This window comes from Lithobates pipiens, unplaced genomic scaffold (genome assembly GCF_037356315.1).
Source record: "Lithobates pipiens isolate NorthernLeopardFrog02 unplaced genomic scaffold, aLitPip1_a1.2 Scaffold_22, whole genome shotgun sequence".
Lineage (NCBI taxonomy): Eukaryota > Metazoa > Chordata > Amphibia > Anura > Ranidae > Lithobates > Lithobates pipiens.
In genome coordinates this window covers 298987277-299007915 of record NW_027507784.1, presented here as the reverse complement: position 1 = coordinate 299007915, position 20639 = coordinate 298987277, and positions in this window count along the sequence as shown.

Genomic DNA, 20639 nt, shown 5'->3' with positions numbered 1-20639 from the left:
GTTTGTAAAGAAGAAGTTGTCCCTGAAAAGTTCTACTAAAGTCAAGTGGTTACCTTCTCCGAATCCAAGTTAAATCCCCTAATAAAAATACAAAACAAAGCACTGGACTTTTCCTTGCCTCAAGCTTGCTGCAAAAACGCAGTGCGCCCGGCTGTGCAGGGTGGAGGATTCCTTTACACTTGTGGCTACACAAGTAAAGCATTTATTTTGTTAAACATTCAATCCCAACCTTAGCAGTCATTATCCCTTCAAGGAGAGAGCACTCTTGATCAGGATCCCCTTTGTGGTGATGGCAAAGGGATAGATACCGGTGAACGGTGTGACCTAATTAAGGTGCTAGAACTATAGGCAAAGCTTTTTTTTTTTCATTTTGATGGAGTAAAGGAAGGTTATATGGAGTAAAGGAAGGTTATATATATATAGCCAAACATGAAGTGATAGGAAATCCCTGCAAATGAAGGAAATTCCTTGGGGCCCCAGGTCACCAGAACTAATGCACCCATTGGAAGATTTCCCCACTGTAATTTTTCTGAGGACAACCCAAAATGTGTGCTTTTTATTTATTTTCAATTTCAATGATAATGGTAAACAGGGTGAATATAAGGGTGAATCTTCTTAATGGGGATATAGACAACAATAAAAACTGATAAGCATATAAATTCCTCTGCACTATCCAAAACAATAAAAAAGTTTTGCCTTTAGTTATACTTTAAGTCAAACTGGGCCTTGCTTGGAGTTCCCAAAAGGAGTGATGATTAGACTTGTGCACAATGGAAAATTTTGCTTAGTTTCGTTTCATTGTCATTCGTAAAATACATAATTTCGTTCTGTTATATTACGTTAATTTATTTTCGGATAATTTGTTATTTCTGTAGAGTGTCCATATTCATTATACTGAATCTCGAATCATGACAAATTCATTTGTTATATCAGCTATAATTTATTTTGTATTCATTGAAATTCGATATTTAGGTATGTATATATATTAGTGATAATGGGGGTTATTTCCTAAAGAAAAATCCACTTTGCACTGCAAGTGCACTTGGAAGTAAAGTCGCTGTAGATCCGAGGGGGACATGCAAGGAAAATAAAAAACAGCATTTTAGCTTGCACAGGATTGGATGATAAAATCAGCAGAGCTTCAGATTTAGAGTGACTGCTCTTCCAAGTGCACTTGCCTTTCGTAAATAACCTCCAATGATTTGTAGTTTGGAAAGTCATTTGTTTATTGAATCTATTAACACACAATGGCAATATTTCTTCTCCTCTGCTCAAATACAATACAACACCCTTCTCACTCTGCCAGTAATCCAACCTCCAGTACAAAATGAATCAGCTGATTGGACTGTAAGATTTACTTTGCCTTGACCTTTTGTTTCATTAGATCTTTAACGAATTACTGAATCATGTCGAATTAATTTGTTATATCCACTATAATTTCTTTCATATTTGTTGAAAGTAATTTTTTTATTCGGACATACAGATGCATCCAAATGTCCAAAAGATGCAAAATTCAGCCGAATTTTGATTCGTTACAAAACTAATTGCACATGTATAGTGATGATGTCTCAGAAGTGGGAACTCTTGGAGCCCCAGCAAAAGGTTATGGTGACGCAAAATAGAAAAAAAAGGGTTAAATACCGTGCTAAAAACAAAATAAATAAATCACTTAACCACTTGCTTACTGGGCACTTAAACCCCCCTCAGTCCCAGACCAATTTTCAGCTTTCAGTGCTGATGCACTTTGAATGACAATTGCGCGGGCATACAACACTGTACCCAAATGAAATTTTTATCATTTTTTTCCCACAAATAGAGCTTTCTTTTGGTGGTATTTAGTTACAGCTCAGAGTTTTATTTTTTGCTAAACAAACAAAAAAAGATGCAAAAAAAAAAAAAAAAAAAAATCATGTTTTAATAGTTTGTTATAAAATTTTGCAAACGGGTCATTTTTCTCCTTCATTGAATTGCGCTGATTAGGCGGCACTGATGGCTGCATTGGTGGGCACTGATGGGCTGCATTGGTGGGCACTGATGGGCTGCATTGGTGGGCACTGATGGGCTGCACTGGTGGGCACTGATAGGCATAGTTAAGGCGGCACTAATAGGCACAGATAAGGCGGCACCGATGGGCACAGATAAGGCGGCACTGATGGGCAAAGATGGGCACAGATAAGATGGCATGGATGGGTGGCACGGATAAGTGGCACGGATGGGCACTGATAGGTACCACTGATAGATGGGACTGATAGGTGGCACTGCTGGGCGGCACTGCTGGGCACTGATGGGCGGCACTGATGGGCGGCACTGGGTCGCAGCACCTTTGAGGCAGATTGTGGGCACTGTGGGTGGCACTGTTGGTGGCACTGCTGGATGGCACTGTGGGTGGCATTGTGGGTGGCACTGTAGGTGGCACTGTGGGCACTATGGGCACTGATGGGGGGCACTGATGGGGGGCACTTACTTTTATTCACCCTGGCACGGCGGTGGGCAGGTGGGCACTGGCAGGGGGCAGGTGGTCAGCTGTATTGCTGGCCGTGATCGGGACTGATGTCCCGATCACGGCCGCCGGTGATCGGCTTTTTTTTTCTCTCCTCGCGCTGTCAGCGCGAGGAGGAATAATAGCCGATTACCGGCTCCGTTCTATCACATGATCAGCTGTCATTGGCTGACAGCTGATCACGTGATAAGGGGTCGGGATCGACCCCTTGCACGGATCGGTGATCAGGCGAGTCTCACGGACTCGCCGATCACAGAGCGCGCCGCGCGCGCCCCTCAGGGGGCGCGCAGGCCGCTCGTATCCGGGACGACGTCAATAGACGTCGTCCCGGAAATGTAGGTCCGCGCTGTTGCCGTCATTTGGCAATAGCGCGGATCTGTAGTGGTTAAAATATAACTGCAACTCAAATTTGTAAGATATCTACAAACACCATAACCAAAACATAGAATATAGCTGTGCATAAAGTTAAGCTAAAATAATGTAATAATATATGACAATAAATGACACAAAAAAAATCACCATTATAGATATAAAATCATACTCATGAATGAACATGTGATTAAATGAATGTGTAATACGTGATAAATACATGATAACAATAATAAATCCTAAAATAAAACAAATAAAGTAATTATATCAAAAGTCCAGTGAATGAAGTAAAAATGGTGACCTAATCAAATTCTTCTGTGCAAACAGAAACACCAGTGCTTGTGAACCTCCACCACACAACATATGCGCTTACCAGAGGGTAAGCGATACAGGGCCTGTACTATTAAATCTGTGGTATCAAATCAACCTCCATACATCCATGGCAGGAATCAGCTGTGGTTAAAATGAGGACAAGCCAAATGATCCAAACTCAAATGGCAGACCAGAAAAACAGCAATCATGATCCCAATGAAAAAGGAAAACTCACCATAGTGACATAGTGACACCATAAAACACAGTTTAGTTTATAATCAAAAATATTGCACTTAATTTGTAGAAATATTAGTCATGGGGAACGTTCCCCATGACTAAGTCACTCTTTGACGAAACGGACGTCGGGAGGGTGGCGTGCTGACGTCATCGCTGTCTAGGACGGGTGTGTGCCTGCCGGCCGGCATATCTCTACGAGCTTTTAATATTTCTACAAATGTAAGTGCAATATTTTTGCTTATAAAATAAACTGTGCTTTATGGACTTACACTACGGTGAGTTTTCCTTTTTCATTGGGATCGTGATTGCTGTTTACTGGTCTGCCCTTTGAGTTTGCATTGTTTGGCTTGTCCTCATTTTAACCACAGCTGATTCCTGCCATGGATGTCTGGAGGTTGATTTGACGCCACAGATTTAATACTACAGGCCCTGTATCGCTTACCCTCTGGTAGGGGCAAATGTTGTGTGGTGGAGGTTCACAAGCACTGGTGTTTCTGTTTGCACAGAAGAATTTGATTAAGTCACCATTTTCACTTCATTCACTGGACTTTTGATATAATTACTTTATTTTTTTATTTTAGGATTTATCATTATCACGTATTACACATTTATTTATTCACATGTTCATTCATGAGTATAATTTTATATTTATTATGGTGATTTTTTGGTTTCATTTATTGTCATATATTATTACATTATTTTAGCTTAACTTTATGCACAGCTATATTTTATGTTTTGGTTATGGTGGCGCAACAGTGAGGTCGTGGGATTGGATCATTCTCAGTGACCTGTGTCTGACTGGCAGAGCCTGGTGCTCTGGTTCAGGCTGTCCAAACCAAAGATTAATGGTATGAGGTGCCACAAGGGGTCACTTCTTCTTCAAAGTTACCCCTCTCTATCATACCATAGGGTTGATTTACTAAAGCCAAACAGATTGTGCACTTTGCAAAGTGCAGATGCACTCTACAAGAGCAGTTGTTCTAGAGCTTAGTAAATGAGCAGAAGCTCTGCTGACTTCCATTATCCAACCATGTCCCAGCAAAAAAATTGCTGTTTTTGTTTGTTTGTTTTTTTCCTTTCACGTGATTGGGTAGTCTTTACAAAGTGAAGCTTTACCTCATTTACTAAGCTTTGGAGCCACTGCACTTGCAGGGTGCAACTGCTATCTGCAAAATGCACAGTCCACTTGCCTTTAAATCAACCCCTGTTACAGAGTGCTGCCTCCCTTTCTGCTATGCAGGGGATTACAGGAAAATGATATCATGAAACATTTGGATTCTTTTTCAACAGTAGTTAAAAATAAATTTTATTTATTAATACGGCACAAACAAGTAAAATAAATTATGTTTTTTTTTAATTATTGTTCCTGAACGTCAGCTACAAATGCCATTAGGCTCAGTCCACATACTTAGATCCTTTCACTACCAGAGCTGTTTTTGTATTTTTTTTACACACATGTTAAAAAAAAATTGATATCTGAAGATTAGTTAAAGACCCAAAACATTGTATATTTTATGAAAGTAGAGACCCCACAACTAAATTGGTGCTCGTTTTTAAAAGGGGTTGTAAAGGCAGAAGGTTTTTTATCTTATTGCATTCTATGAATTAAGATAAAAAGCCTTCTGTGTGCAGTGGGTCATTAGATTGGAGTTAACTGTAAATATAGGCCTTAGAATTATTTGTCTCACATTTGTAGCACAATTGAGGCTTTCATAAGTAGGCGCCCCCAAGGTGTGATTATATACGTATGTGTGTGTATGATTGTTAATTTCGTTGACTTAAAAATTTTCATGATAATTTTAGTCAGTGGCATATTTCCAGTGACGAAAACAAAATGAAAATGACCCCCATATTTTCATCAATTGATGAAAAACTATGAGCAAAATCAATTCCATTTTTGCCAAAGAATGAAAACGAAATGGAAATGTGAGGGAGGGACATTTATCTTCCGGCTTCCTTAGAGCTCTGCCCATGAGTGCTTCCCCTTCCAGCAAGCAAGGTAGCAACCGTAGCTTGCTTAGTGGTGTGGCGTGCTTAGCACTGTGCAGCATTACAAAAATAGAGAACCTGCTCTCAATATTTTTCTGGCTGGAATTCTGCCAGCAAAAGTCAGATGGAGCCTACACACGGTCAGAATTTCTGACCAAAAGCTCACATCCGACTTTTGCTGCCAGAATTTCTGATCGTGTGTATGGGGCTTTAGTCAAAAGGCTATGACTCAAACTAAATTTAAATTTGACACCAAAATTAACACTGTATGTACATAGGGGTGGGGTGGACTGCAAATTTTGTTGAGAAAAGATGTACCTGTGCTCAGATCCCAATAGCTTCTACATGTATTTAAACCATCAGGTGCTAAAAGTATGTGACCACATGTTAACACTACACTACATCTCTGGATGGACCCTCTGGACACTGCTGTTTCCCAGCAAACTATGCAATAAAAAAAGAGATACAAGCATACCACACTCTTTAAGTACACAATGGGGTTTATTTACTAAAACTCGAAAGTGCAAAATCAGGCTCACTTCTGCATAGAAACCAATGAGTTTCCAGGTTTTATTACCAAAGCTTAATTGAACAAGCCGAGGTTAGAAGCTCATTGGTTTCTATGCAGAAGTGAGCCTGATTTTGCACTTTCCAGCTTTAGTAAATAAACCCCATTGTGTACGTAAAAGTGGGGTATGCCTGTATTTGGTTCACACATATTGCAATACATGTTTAAGCTCCCTGGTGGTATTATTATTTCAGATTTTAGGTGCTGAAAGCGGTACAATTATTTTGCATGAAAATTTGCTGTTTTATATTGTAGGCCTGTAATTCTTAAGCCCCATACACACATCAGTTTTTTTGCTGAGTTTTTCCTTCAGATTTACCAAAACCATATAATATAAGGTCAAACCTTAGGAGTTTCAATTTGTATGCGATCGGGCAGTCCCTTGCACTAGATGGTTTTGGTAAACCCGAAGGAAAAACTCAGCAGAAAAACTGATAGTGTGTATGGGGCTTTAGGAATAACTCACTTAAATCTGTCTAAACCAGAGTCTAGCAGACATCCCGGGTATGATAAAGTTTGAAAAATGAAATCATATATTATAATATAAAAATAATTATACATAATTATACCAAATAATAATATAACAATAATAAAAAATATTCAATAATGTAATCAAATCAAAAACACTGAACTTTGCTCAGTTGCAGAATTGTCATTACTTTTCAGAATTTGATGACGGATCTCCCCACAAATCGCTATCCTTCAATTCTGCTAGTGATTCCAATTTATTATCACTGTTTTCTAGCTGGTCTAAAATCACTTTTGATGTAAAGGGACAGTTTTGGTTGCTATGGAAAATCTCCAGTTTCCAGGCAGAAAGAAGTTTTTATAATATAAAACTACATGCAGGACACTGGGCAGACCAATGGGGACAAAGCGGATGTGAAATAATTGCATACAGCAATGTAATCTGTAAGATTACATTATACTGTATGTATACTGTGTGTTTTACTTTTTGAATTTGACGCCGCTCTCCGTCCCAGTGTGTCGCAGCGCTCGCAGGGAACGGAGCCCGGTGATGTGATAGATCGAGCGGAGGACGGCTCGCTCGTACAGCGGGGGAGGGGGACATCGCTGGATCCAGGGGATAAGGTAAGTAACCTCTTCCTGGATCCAGCGATGCGGTCCCGAGTCTGGCTCGGGGTTACCGCTAATGGTACAAAATTTTCACTCCGAGCCAGACTCGGGGGGTTAAGCCAGCCGACTGCATCAAAGTAATCCCTCTTATGGTCAGTCCTACACTGCCTTGCCACTGCAAATGCTACGGTGAACACCATGCCAACATGGGACATAAAGACACCAAATTTTTTATTGCATAGTTTGCTGGGAAGGGTGTAGCAGTGTCCAGAGGCTCCATTCAGAATTTGTTGTGCAAATTTTGTGGGGGAATTTATTTAGGTATTTGGGTGTTTTAACACTTTTTAAATATTTCTTGCTTATCTTTATTGCTATAAAATAGGGAACCAATAGCCCTCTACGTGACAGCATTTTTACTCTGACAGTTTCTCTTTAATGAGATGCCAGGGGGTCTATGAGATTATTAGACCACCAATGTCTCTTCTGCACTCCACTGACGCTAATGGAGTGCAGGCCAACCTTCATTAGCTCCTTCCACAGAAAGTGACAACAGAAACAACAAGTGACCAAATCCTCTGGGTTCATACTAGCAAGTGGAGATCTGTTCTCCCTCCACTCTGCCTGGTGACACCCACCATACGGGTTCTGGGTCAGTATGTGGTATAGCAGAGCCTGGGAAACATGGAGTGGGGGTCATCTCAGGGCAGGGAGGGATGTACCAGAGTCCATGGAAATGATCAGTCGGCTGTACAGCCTCTTTTTGTCTCCACACCCTTTACACTAAGGTGCTACACTCTTGCTGATGGATTCCTTGATGACTGCACAATAAAAGACATCAGTGAACAATAAATGTGGACTCGTGTGTCACTGCCCTTTCTATGCTCCATTAAACCCGTTCAAATTCTCAAACCCTTTCAGTGCCAGGCGCTGCCTTCCATTTTGTGCTGCAGACGGCCAAACAAATTTTGCAGTTTATTCAAATACACATTTCAGATCTGACAGACCTTATGTGAAAGCTCTCCCTAAAATTATATAGATTTATTTAAAAAACAACTAATTAAATTAATTTTCTTTAACAATTTAATTAGAAGAACATTTGATTTGTTGCGTCCCATTATAGCAGAACACATTTTTTCTAGAAAAATACAAGAAAAATACAGATTGTTTTTAGCACACACACACACACAACATTTCAAAGTCTCAGCTAACTATGAACGAGGAACCTCTATCCACTTGATTAGTAACAAATGTATAAATAATGCATTTTAAATTGTATTTTATTCAAAACTAACATTTGGAAGACATTTGTGGATCTGATTGTTGACTTTGAGAAACATTTTGCTACAAGCTTTATGCATCTCAGTAACAGAAAGTCACATGCAGTGGGTGTGTTTGGGAATAGCTCGTCTGCATCACAAGCACAGGTTCACAAAAAATACCTTTGCATTTTTTGAACAAGTGTAAGGATGTTTTATGTCGCTTACATTATGATTTAAACTATGATTTATTTTCTTCTTATTGTCTTTAATTTACCGTATATACTCGAGTATAGGCCGACCCGAGTATAAGCCGAGGCCCCCAATTTACCCCCAAAAAACTGGGAAACCTATTGACTCGTGTATAAGCCGAGGGTGAGATATGCCTGTCCATCCCTGTGTGTGTGTCCATCCATCCATCCATCCCTGTGTGTGTGTGTGTGTCCATCCATCCCTGTGTGTGTCCATCCATCCATCCATCCCTGTGTGTGTGTGTGTCCATCCATCCATCCATCCCTGTGTGTGTGTGTGTGTCCATCCATCCATCCATCCCTGTGTGTGTGTGTGTGTCCATCCATCCATCCATCCCTGTGTGTGTGTGTGTGTGTGTGTGTGTGTGTGTGTGTGTGTGTGTGTGTGTGTGTGTGTGTGTGTGTGTGTGTGTGTGTGTGTGTGTGTGTGTGGCCTTGTGTGTCCAGCCTACCTGTGTCCCCAGCCTCCGTCCGGTCCCGTCCCGTCCCGAGCCGAGCCGAGCCTCCGTCCGGTCCGGTCCCGTCCCGAGACTCCGTCCGGTCCCGTGCGGTCCCGTCCCGTCCCGAGCCGAGCCGAGCCTCCGTCCGGTCCCGTCCCAGGATCACCGCTCTTCGTTGGCGCCCATTCCCCTGTTCAAATGCCGCGCCTCCCTGTCTGTGATAGGCGGAACACAATTTCCCAGCAGTCTGTGTTCCGCCTATCACGGCCATCCTTTCATCCTCGTCCGTAGTACGAGGATGATACGATGTCCGTGATAGGCGGAACACAGGCTGCTGGGAAATTCAGTGTTCCGCCTATCACAGGCGAAGGCGGAGCCGGAGGCGCGGCTTTTGAATGATAGAATGGCCGCTGTCTGTCTGCTCGACACGCTGATCGAGCGGGCAGACAGCGATGACTCGAGTATAAGCCGAGGGGGGCACTTTCAGCCTCAAAAAAGAGGCTGAAAATCTCGGCTTATACTCGAGTATATACTAGTTCTTGGCTGCGGCTGCATAGCAAGTGATAAATTAGATGTAAACCCTAAGTAAATGACTGATTCATCATACGTTGTTTAATAAACGATTGACATGTTTTTAACCTCCCTGGCGGTATGATTCAGTCTGGAATTAGGTGCTGAAAGCGGTACAATTTTGGTATTTTGCATGGAAATCTGGCCTTTTATTTTGTAGTCATGTAATTCTTAGGAATAACGCTCTTAAATCTGTTCAAACCAGAGTCTAGCAGACATCCCGGGTATGATAAAGTTTATAATATAATAAAGAATGATAAAAATTATTCAATAATGTAATCAAATCCTAAAACACTGAAAAAGGGACAGTTTTTGGTTGCTATGGACAATCTCCAAATTCCAGGCAGAAAAAACAGTATTTATAATATAAAAGTGCATGCAGGGCACTGCACAGACCACTAGGGACAAAGGGGGTGTGTCATTTTTTTTATACAGTACTGTAATCTGTAAGATTACAGTACTCTGTGTGTGTTTTGTGTCTTTTTACTTTTTTGAATTTGCCGCCGATCTCCGCTCCCGTGCGCCGTAACGTCGCAGGGAACGGAGCTCGGCGGCATTCGGCACTGTGAATTGAGCGGAGGACAGCTCGATCACACAGTGCGGAGGACATCGATGGATCCAGGGGACAAGGTAAGTAAGTCTCACTGTGTCCTCCCCTGCATCCAGCGATGCGATCCCGAGTCTGGCTCGGGGTTACCGCTCCTGCTAGTAAATTCCCAACCCAAGCCAGACTCGGGATTACCGCTAGGGAGGTTAATAATTAAATGTACACTATATTACTAAAAGTATTGCAAAGCTTGCCTTTACAAACACATGAACTTTAATGGCATCCCAGTCTTATTCCATAGGGTTCAATATTGAGTTGGCCTGTTCTTTTCAGCTATAACAGCTTCAACTCTTCTGGGAATGCTGTCCACAAGGTTTAGGAGTGTGTCTATGGGAATGTTTGACCATTTTTCCAAAAGCGCATTTGTGAGGTCAGGCACTGATGTTGGACAAGAAGGCCTGACTCACAGACTCACAAAGGTGTTCCATTGGGTTGAGGTCAGGCCAGTCAAGTTTCTCCACCCAAAACTCATCCTTGTCTTTATGGACCTTGCTTTGTGCACTGGTACGCAATCATGTTGGCAAATGAAGGGGCCATACCCAAACTGTTCCCACAAAGTTGGAAGCATGAAATTGTCCAAAATGTCTTGGTATGCTGATTCCTTAAGAGTTCCTTTCACTGGAAGTAAGGGGCCAAGCCCAACCCCTGAAAAGCAACCCCACACCATAATCCCCCCCCACCAAATGATTTGGACCAGTGCATAAAGCAAGATCCATTAAGACATGGTCCTGACCTCAACCCAATATAACACCTTTGGGATGAATAAGAGCAGAGACTGTGAGCCAGACCTTCTCGTCCCACATTAGTGGCTGACCTCACAAATGCACTTCTGGAAGAATGGTCAAACACTCCCATAGACACACTCCTAAACCTTGTGAACAACCTTCCCAGAAGAGTTGAAACTGTTATAGCTGCAAAGGGTGGGACAACTTTATATTGAACCTTACAAGTTAAGACTGGGATGCCATTAAAGTTCATGCGTGTGTAAAGGCAGGTGTCCCAATACTTTTGGTAATCGAGTGTATTTTTCACCTATTTTTCACCTATTTTTCATCCTTTGTTGCATTTCAGGCTGCTGATCTCCTGCAGCCCCTTTGCAACCACATCCTGTCTACCTTGCACTCCAGTGTTGGCTGCATTGCCTTCCCCAGGACAGGGATCTACGTGATCAGCATGTGTTAAGATGACCATTTGTAGTCTCAATTAGAAGGGTGACACTGCAGGAGCACAACAGGGAAACAAAGACTCTGTTGTCACCTTATAAGGCATGTTTTGCATGGACAAGGCATCCTATCCATTTGAATTTGCTGCCGTGCCTCCTGAAACGCAGGAAAAAGGTCCCTGACCCATTTTTGGAATCGCAGCCCACACAGGAACCACAAGTGCAGTGTGGTTCTCAATGTGGGCGCGGTTTCCAGTGTGTGCGGCATTAATTAGGATTAATGGCGCCTGCATGCAACCAGCGCATTTTTCTGTGCAAGTGGTTGCAACTGCGGGAACAGGTGCAGACCCGCTGTGGGAACCACCCACACAGATGTAAACCTAGCCTTAAGCCCCATACATATGATCAGAATATCGTACAAAAAATACCGCTTTTGAAGCGTTCGTACGATAATCTGATCGTTAGTACACAGCCTTCGTACAAAATTATCCGAAGGGACAAACATGAAAATCTTTCTCTTACAATAACAGATCGTACGATTTTCGTTTAATCAACAAAGTTTTCATCCAAGAATCCAATACAAATACATTACATCACTTGCAAATGTTTATTCTGTCGAACAAGAATTTTCATACTTTAGTAAGCTATTCGTTTGCGATATGGAGACTAGCATGCGAAAAAAAGAGGACGATCATTTGTCCGATAATCTCATCATGTCTACTAGGCTTTAGTGAGACACAACTCTGGAGGACTGAGTAAAGGGGGCTCAGCAGACAGCAGCATTGTCAGTCTGGTGAGGGTAGTGTTAAATGTATTAGCAGATTTAGAAGCACTTACAAAATGAATCCAGACTCCAGCTCATACTTTATAATCTGTTACAGCAAACAGTTTTTTACCCTTTGGGATAAAGGTTTTGCATGAATAAATAAAAGCTGACCATTATAATCACCCATGCCAGTGTTAAGTGGTTTGTCTCATCCATGTAAACTGATACATTCTGCTGGAGAGCTGAAGCTGAAAATAGCTGTGGTTTTGAAAAACAACAGACTTGCTGGATGGTTCACCAGATGAAAACAGAAGAAAGAAAGCTTAAAAAGAAGGAACCTAAGCCATTGCATCTAAAAATTGGTAAGCTGGAATATAATAAATGTTCAATAATAAATGTTTGCTTTTGGGTTTAATACCGCAGTAATGAAAAGATCACTGGATATGACTAAAGCCTCGTACACACGATTGGATTGTTGGCCAACAAAACCATGTACTTTTGTCCGAAGGCGCTTTGGCCCAAACTTGTCTTGCATAAACACAACACTCAATTGTTGGCCAACAATCACAGATGTAGTGATGTACTACATGATTTTACAGCTCTTTAGCGCCACCCTTTGGGCTCCTTCTGCTAATTTTGTGTTAGTAGAAGTTTGGTGAGTGTTGATTTGCGCTTTTAATTTTGCGCTTTTCATTTCCTGCTTTTCAGTTAGTTTCTGAGTGGCCGTTTTATCAACCAGACATGTTGCGGAATCGGATGAGATAATGTGTTATTTATTATTTGCCTTGGAGTTATTGCTTTGACATTATTTTTTTGGTTGAATAATGATTTGATTTGGTATATTTTCTATATTGTTGGATGTATATAATGCACTTTTTGGTTGAGTTCTATTGGCAGATAGCATGTCTAATTTTATTTGTTTTCTTTTTTTTACTGCACAATAAAAAAAATTGTGTAGAATAATACTTGGCTATGTGTTTTACTTCAAATTACATTTTGGGAGTAGTCAGTTACATTTAAAAAAATACAATGTAAAATTGACCAACATAGTTGTATCTTTGTTCTTAAAAACTATGGGATAATGGTGTTGTGGTAACTTGCTTAAATAAAATAAAAAAGCATAATAATATTATTCTTGATATCACTAAAAAAAAACAAAAAACCTTTGAAAAATCATTTGTAATAACTCCATCAGTATAACCAGCAAAACAACTTCATTATTATCCCATTAAAGAAGAAGAGAATTGTGCGCTGCATTTGGAGATTTCAGAATTTGCCACGTCACAAATGTTCATTCTCCATTACGAACGCTAGTTTTCAAGACTGACCGCTCCCAGCTCACCTTTGCTTCCGAGCATGCATGTTTGTACTTTGGACTTTTGTCCGACTGACTTTTGTACACACGCTCGGAAAATCCAACAATAGACATTTGTCCGCGGAAAATTTTAAAATTGCCATCCAACATTTGTCCATGGAAAATCCAACAACAATCGTCCGATGGAGCATACACATGGTCGGATTTTCCGCCAATAGCCTGTCATCGAACATTTCACGTCGGAAAATCCGATCGTGTGTACAAGGCTTAAGTGACTGCGTTTACATGTACTGTAAAGTTGAACTAAACTCTCACCAAATAACACATAGGGGCATATTTATGAAGCAGTTAATCCGACATTCACCAAACACTCTCTGCAGGTGAATTTTCCAGGTTCATGTGTTTTAAATGAAAGTGGCTGATTCACCAACAGTGAATAGTGAAAGTCACATGCAAAAGGCTGACAATTTTCACAGCACTTTACTCGAGAAGCATACTACTTTGACCCCATTGTTACAAAATTAAATGACAGTTCAAAAAAGTTAAATTTTCATATAAAATTCTACTTGTGTATTGTTAACCTACGTAACCTAAGTGGTGACTGTAAAAGAGAATTTTATTTGTCTAAGAAAGATTGTTTGAACAAAAGATCTTTTTGCTTTCCAAGCTGAATACTTACAAAAATTGCTTACAATACACTTTCCATGCAGTCGAAATCATTATTTCAACACTATCTGGCATTGCTGCAACTGTATTGTTTGGAGGAAAAGAATATTGTGTCACTGGACTTGGATAAGATATCAATGCAAATAATCAAATGCATATAAAATTAATAAATGTCTTTTATTACTATTGGTCTAAAATTGTGTACAATGGTGAACAGTATCTTGTCATTCAAAATACAGTACATATGATTCAATAGGTCTATGTCTACGTCCATACATCATGTATGTCTGCATGGGCACATGGGAGTATCATATTATACAGTATGATCTGTATTTTGAATGTCTGTATAGTGTTCACAAAATTTTAAGACAATAATATTAAGAGATTGTTTTATTTACATTACTGTATGTTTGATTCAATATATTGACACCTTTAAAGACCCCTGGCACCATATTATTCTTTTTCGCCAAGGTATTTGGGAAGTGGTTTTTGGATTTGATACTAGTCCAAGATTATTGATCTGCACTAGTTACACTATCATTTTTGTGCCAAACCGATGCTTTGTAGTGCAATTTGTTTCTGTTCGAATCTATTTTCCGACACATTTTTGGATATGCGGAGATTTGGACGAATTTATCAGAATTTCCGAATGACAATAGTAATGAATTTCATTGAAATTAGTTCTGTTTATTCGTTTTCTAATGAATTCCAATTTTTTGGAATGATTCGAATTCGGATTGGTCGAAAAATGATCGACCGATTTGAATTCTGTGTGAAGAATAGTTGCTTGTTAAGAAGCAGGCCAGGTAGCCGGCTGCCATGTCATTAACAACAGATGACTCGGCTTCTCCACTGACAGCTGAATGTAAACAGGATTGCTGGCATTTGAAAAATTTAGAAAAAAATAACAGCGTGGGGTTCCCCCCCCCAAAATCTATAACAAACCCTTATCCAAGCATGCAGACCAGGAAAGGGGGGGAAAGAGTAAACACCCCCTTCTCCTGAACTATATCAGGCCACATGTCCTCAACATGGCATCATGATGGGGACAAGGGGTGGTTGTGGGGGTGCAGGGGGTGATTTATCAGAATCAACAAGGGGGAATTTAACAAAGGAGCCCCCAAATCCTGCTCCCCCTATTTGAATGAATAGGGTTACATAGTACCCCACTTTGTCTCATATGGTCACTAGGTCAATTCCCACAGAAAATGCATCCACGCCACAACCACATATTAAGGGAAAAGCAAGGAAATCCCATAAGGGAAGTACAGTTAAAAACTTTTTTAATTAAATCAAACAGGTACTCAAAAAGCATAAAAATAGCAAGTGCATATCATACAGCCCACCGGATGCCTAAGCAGGCGTGATAACGTCACAGCTACACTCCGCCCATCATTCAAAATTCCTATGTTGGTAGAGTAATGCCCTGTACACACGATCGGACTTTCCAACAACAAAATCCACTGGATTTTTTTGGACAGATGTTGGCTCAAACTTGTCTTTCATACACACGGTTGCACAAAGTTGTCGGAAAACCTGATCGTCAAGAACGAGGTGACATTTGTTGTCGGAAAATTTTATATCCAGATCTCAAACTTTGTGTGTCGGAAATTCCGACGGAAAAAGTCCGATGGAGTCTACACACGGTCGGAATTTCTGACAACGCGCTCCGATCGCACATTTTCCGTCTGAAAGTACGACCGTGTGTACAGGGCATAACTCTTCCTCTATGGTAACTTTTTTGTTTCAGTTTTTTTTATTGTAGGTAAACTCTGGATTTCAAGTAGAATGTGGCATCATTGAGCTCTTGATGAAGGAGGGATGTAGGCCATCCATTATCCACAAAGGGTTGGGAATGTTTACAGAGATGACACCATTGAAGAGAGCAATGTCTTGTCATTGGTGACTCTTGTCAAATATGTCATCTCTGTAAACATTCTGTAGCCTTGTGTGGACCCCTCCTTTGCCAATAACTAAATGATGGCACGTTGCTTCTGCTTGGAATTCAATATTTACCTGCAATAAAAAAGAAGAGGAGTTACTATAAACGAAGAGCTGAAGAAATCTACAATCTATATAAGTTATGAAACAAATTATGCCCACTTTTGTACTACCTCTAATACAGCACTCGTAGTATCTGCAGACCAGACCAATATGGTTATTATAAAAAAAATAAAAAGAATGAACCACTTTCAAGTATTCTGTTAATTAAAAGTAACTATCTCCTCCTTTTCATTCATAGTAATATGCAATCCTCTTTTACTATTTGTTTCTCATGACACGGAATGACCGTCGGGGGGAGGATGGTGGCTGCCTCTCCTATCTGATTGTCCTGGTCTCTGTGTGCTGATGGTGGAGTGGTTACGTGAGGAGTCTGCCAGTGCCGGGGAGCCATGCTGTTCAGTAAACCCGGCTGCCCTCTCACCATGTGGGGGAGCAGCTGCATTTAATTGCTCTGAAAATCTTATCAAATCAAACCCTGGTGTTTAGAACATCAGAGAGGAGAAACAATACATTGCAGACAAAAACACAAATAATGGGAACAGAGGAAAGGCCAATTTCACACATTTTATTGTATTTCATGATAGCATTAGCATAATGCATATATTATTATTTATCTGTACATTTATTTTATTGTTGTTTAACATAAATATGTACTTTTTTTTAAAATGAGGGACTAGAGTAATCCTATTTTTATGGAAGCATGGTATCCACCATATAAAACTTTGGCAGCAAAATAAAATCAACGAGGATACCCCCAATGTTAATATCTTAAATTCTAATTCCTGTTGGGGCAAAGAATGAAAATATCTCTCCGCAGTCTCTTGTAAAAATGCTGCCCTGGCTGTTATCCAGCGCTGTCCCTCAAGACTCACCTGGTCACCAATCCTGCATTGCTGCAATTTCAGGTTGAATGAAACCCAGCATTATTTAACCTCTTCTAACCTCCAGGAACTGGCCTTTCTAACCTCCAGGAACTGGCCCTTCTAACCTCCAGGAACTGGCCCTTCTAACCTCCAGGAACTGGCCCTTCTAACCTCCAGGAACTGGCCTTTCTAACCTCCAGGAACTGGCCCTTCTAACCTCCAGGAACTGGCCCTTCTAACCTCCAGGAACTGGCCCTTCTAACCTCCAGGAACTGGCCTTTCTAACCTCCAGGAACTGGCCCTTCTAACCTCCAGGAACTGGCCCTTCTAACCTCCAGGAACTGGCCCTTCTAACCTCCAGGAACTGGCCCTTCTAACCTCCAGGAACTGGCCTTTCTAACCTCCAGGAACTGGCCCTTCTAACCTCCAGGAACTGGCCCTTCTAACCTCCAGGATCTGGCCCTTCTAACCTCCAGGAACTGGCCCTTCTAACCTTCAGTAACTGGCCCTTTTTAGAGACTGATGCTGAAGGCGTTATATAGGCTTCATGATCACTGTGTTTGGTTGTTACAGTGATCATGTGAAGAAGCCAGTCCTACCAGCTTTCGATTGATTGATGCTGGGTGACAGGGGTCTGTCTGTGATAGCTAGGTCACAGTACTATGTGCAACTGAGCGCACTCCCACTACAACACAGCAAAGCTAAAAACATATATGTGGAGGCATAGCATAAGGTTCTGCTCCTTTCTCTGGATTTACAAGAGAATGCTGCAGAGAACAGCATAACGTCATTATATGTCACTGCTCTCTACAGCGTGCATCAGTCGCAATAGTTTGCTTAGCAGCCATGGCAAAATTATACACTCTGTTGCATTTGGTGAGCAGTTAGCTGCCAAGTGAATGAGGCCCTCTTAAAAGTGATCTAGCGTGGAGTGCTTTTTAGAGGTGTAAATCAGCCCTTAGGATCTGCCCACTATCAGAAGAAGAAGAGGGCAAAGAGAACCTGTTACTACACTTGATCTTAGCCAAAAGGCCAAGAGGCAAAGAGGACCTGTTACTATACTTGATCTTAGCCAAAAGGCCTAGAAGCAAAGAGGACCTGTTAACAGACCAAAGAAACCATTCTCTGCAGCTATTACCTTTTGTAACACCACCCCCTCCCTTTAGAATGTAAGCTCTATGAGCAGGACCCTCCTGTACCCTCCTGTACCTTTTGTATTGAACTGTACTGTAATTGTGTTGTCCCCCCTACCCCCCATTCATTGTAAAGCGCTGCGTAAACTGTTTGCGCTATATAAATTGTGTATAATAATAGTAATAATGATAATAGGTGTAAAGCTTTTTTAATGCATGTGAGGGTGCTCCAATAGGGGGACAGCGAAAACTTAGGAAGTGGTCCCAAACCCACTTTTAGGATTCAGGCTGGGATCACACATATGCAAATTGGATACAGGTTTCCCCCGCATCCAATTCACATGACAGGAGAGTGTGACCGGCTCTCAGTGGAGCCAGTTCACAAATCTCTAGGGTGACCGCGGAGCGCACAGCAGAAGGGTCCTGTGCGTCTTTGGCTCCATTTCAGGTCCAAATTCAGGCAAAAATGTAGACCTAATTCGGACCTGAAACGGTAAACGGGGACGCACCGAACCCCCTGCTGTGCCCCAAGCCGCATGTGAACCCAGCCTTAAAGAAAACTTGCAATTAAAGAAATATGGAGGCTGCTATTGCTGAATAGTAATTATCTGGCTCTCTGACTTCAGTACATGCAAATCAGTAAATTCAGATCATTCGGCTGTGTGTATAATCTGAGATCCTGCTATTTAGGTCTGTCACAGTAAAGAGGTAAACCAGCTTTCTGCAACCCTGGAGTACCAGACATTCACTCTATATAAAGGGTTTCAATTGGGAAAACAGAAGGTTAATGTGCAATATTTCAATATTGCAAAATAAATTAAATGAATCACTTAATTATATATTTTAAATTAATTCATTAAAAAGAAATGTGAATATTTTATTTTTATTCACTTATTGTACACTATGGGGGTTATTTACAAAAGGCAAATCCACTTTGCACTAAAAAAAGTAAAAGTGCAGTCGCTGTAGATCCAAAGGGGACATGCAAGGAAAATAAAAAACAGCATTTTAGCTTGCACATGATTGGATGATATCATGTAATATAATCAGCAGAGCTTCCCCTCAGATCTAAAGCGACTGCACTTCCAAGTGCACTTGTAGTGCAAAGTGGATTTTCCTTTCGTAAATAACCCCCCTTACATCTACTTGAGGAAAAAAAACATTTCTTGATCGAGTTTTAAAAGAAAAGTGTTCATATGTATATTGAAGTTAATCTTTCTCATGTTAAATACAATAGACAACCCTGGTCACAAAAGCTTACATTCTAATTGTAACTAAAAGTGGAAGCATTTCTCTTTTGTGACTGACACTAGCCAGAGGTTCAGTCTGGTGTCCAAAACCAGAGAATTTTAAATATTATACTGTTTCTGAAGGTAAAATTTGCCATATGGATGTCAGGTAGGTCGCAATTAGAGCTCATGTGCCTGGCATACATCTAGATTACGTAAGTAATTCATTTATTTTAATAGTCGCTGTACATTATACAATGACCCAGCTTATTTCATATTGTATAAGGTGCGTTTTCTCGACAATTTCAACACTTTTCATTTTTTTTTGTGATCATTTGTTAGGATGTTGCTAGTAAACAAGGTCATAAGACACCAGCCTACGTCATACTGCTAGGTTGTAGTACACGATGCAAGTGTTGGGCACCCTGTCATTGTCTGCTGGGCTAACAGCTAAGTCATGTCCTCCGGGAGTGACGGCTGCAGGCGAGAATGTGGCTGTAATGCAGTCAGCATCAGCCGCCAGCTGTGTGTCCAATTTCTGGCTGGGGTTCAAAGTTGATGTCATAGGATAGAAATTCAGGGGTTAAGAAGGAGGCAGATTGTGTGTTTTCACAAACACGATGATGCAAGATCCATATTCAAGCGAAACCGAGATAAGCTCTCTGGGGACGGCGGCTGATTGCTCATCTTCCTTGAAGGATCTTGTGTGGCTCTGTTTTATTGACTGGCCATTCTATTGCTAAAGATTCCTGTAGAATCTTATGCAACAAGAGTAATAGTCACTTGTCTAATCTACTAACACCGCCTTTTAAAGTTTCTAGTATGGGTTACTGTGGCTTAAAGAGCAATTCCAGCCAAAATTAAGGACAGTTGCACCACAAAAGCTCCAAGAAAATGATCCAAGATTCCAACAATGATTTACTGGTTCAGTAAATGACCACAAAAAGGACAACACACAGCCAAAGTATTATGGGGGGCCCACCGATCTCAACCTTGAATAAGAACAATGACCTGATTTGAAGACTCAGAAGTGGCACAATTACCAGAGTTTGATTGCTTACTGTTTGAAAAATTAGATATGGCCCAAATCAGTGAAACAAAGAATCAGCAATGGAGCTCATTTATTATGGACTACTCAGTTTGGGTGACCTCCATCTTTGAAGAGCTCTGACTTTGTGAAGAGGTGCTGCTCCCTCACTAAGGACCACATTTCTCTAATTTCACCTCACCCTCACTTTGCCTTGAACAAGGAACAGCTAATACTATCCAGAAAGCACTGAAATACCATTATGCTTACTCAATTTCCTTAAACATAGTCCATTGCA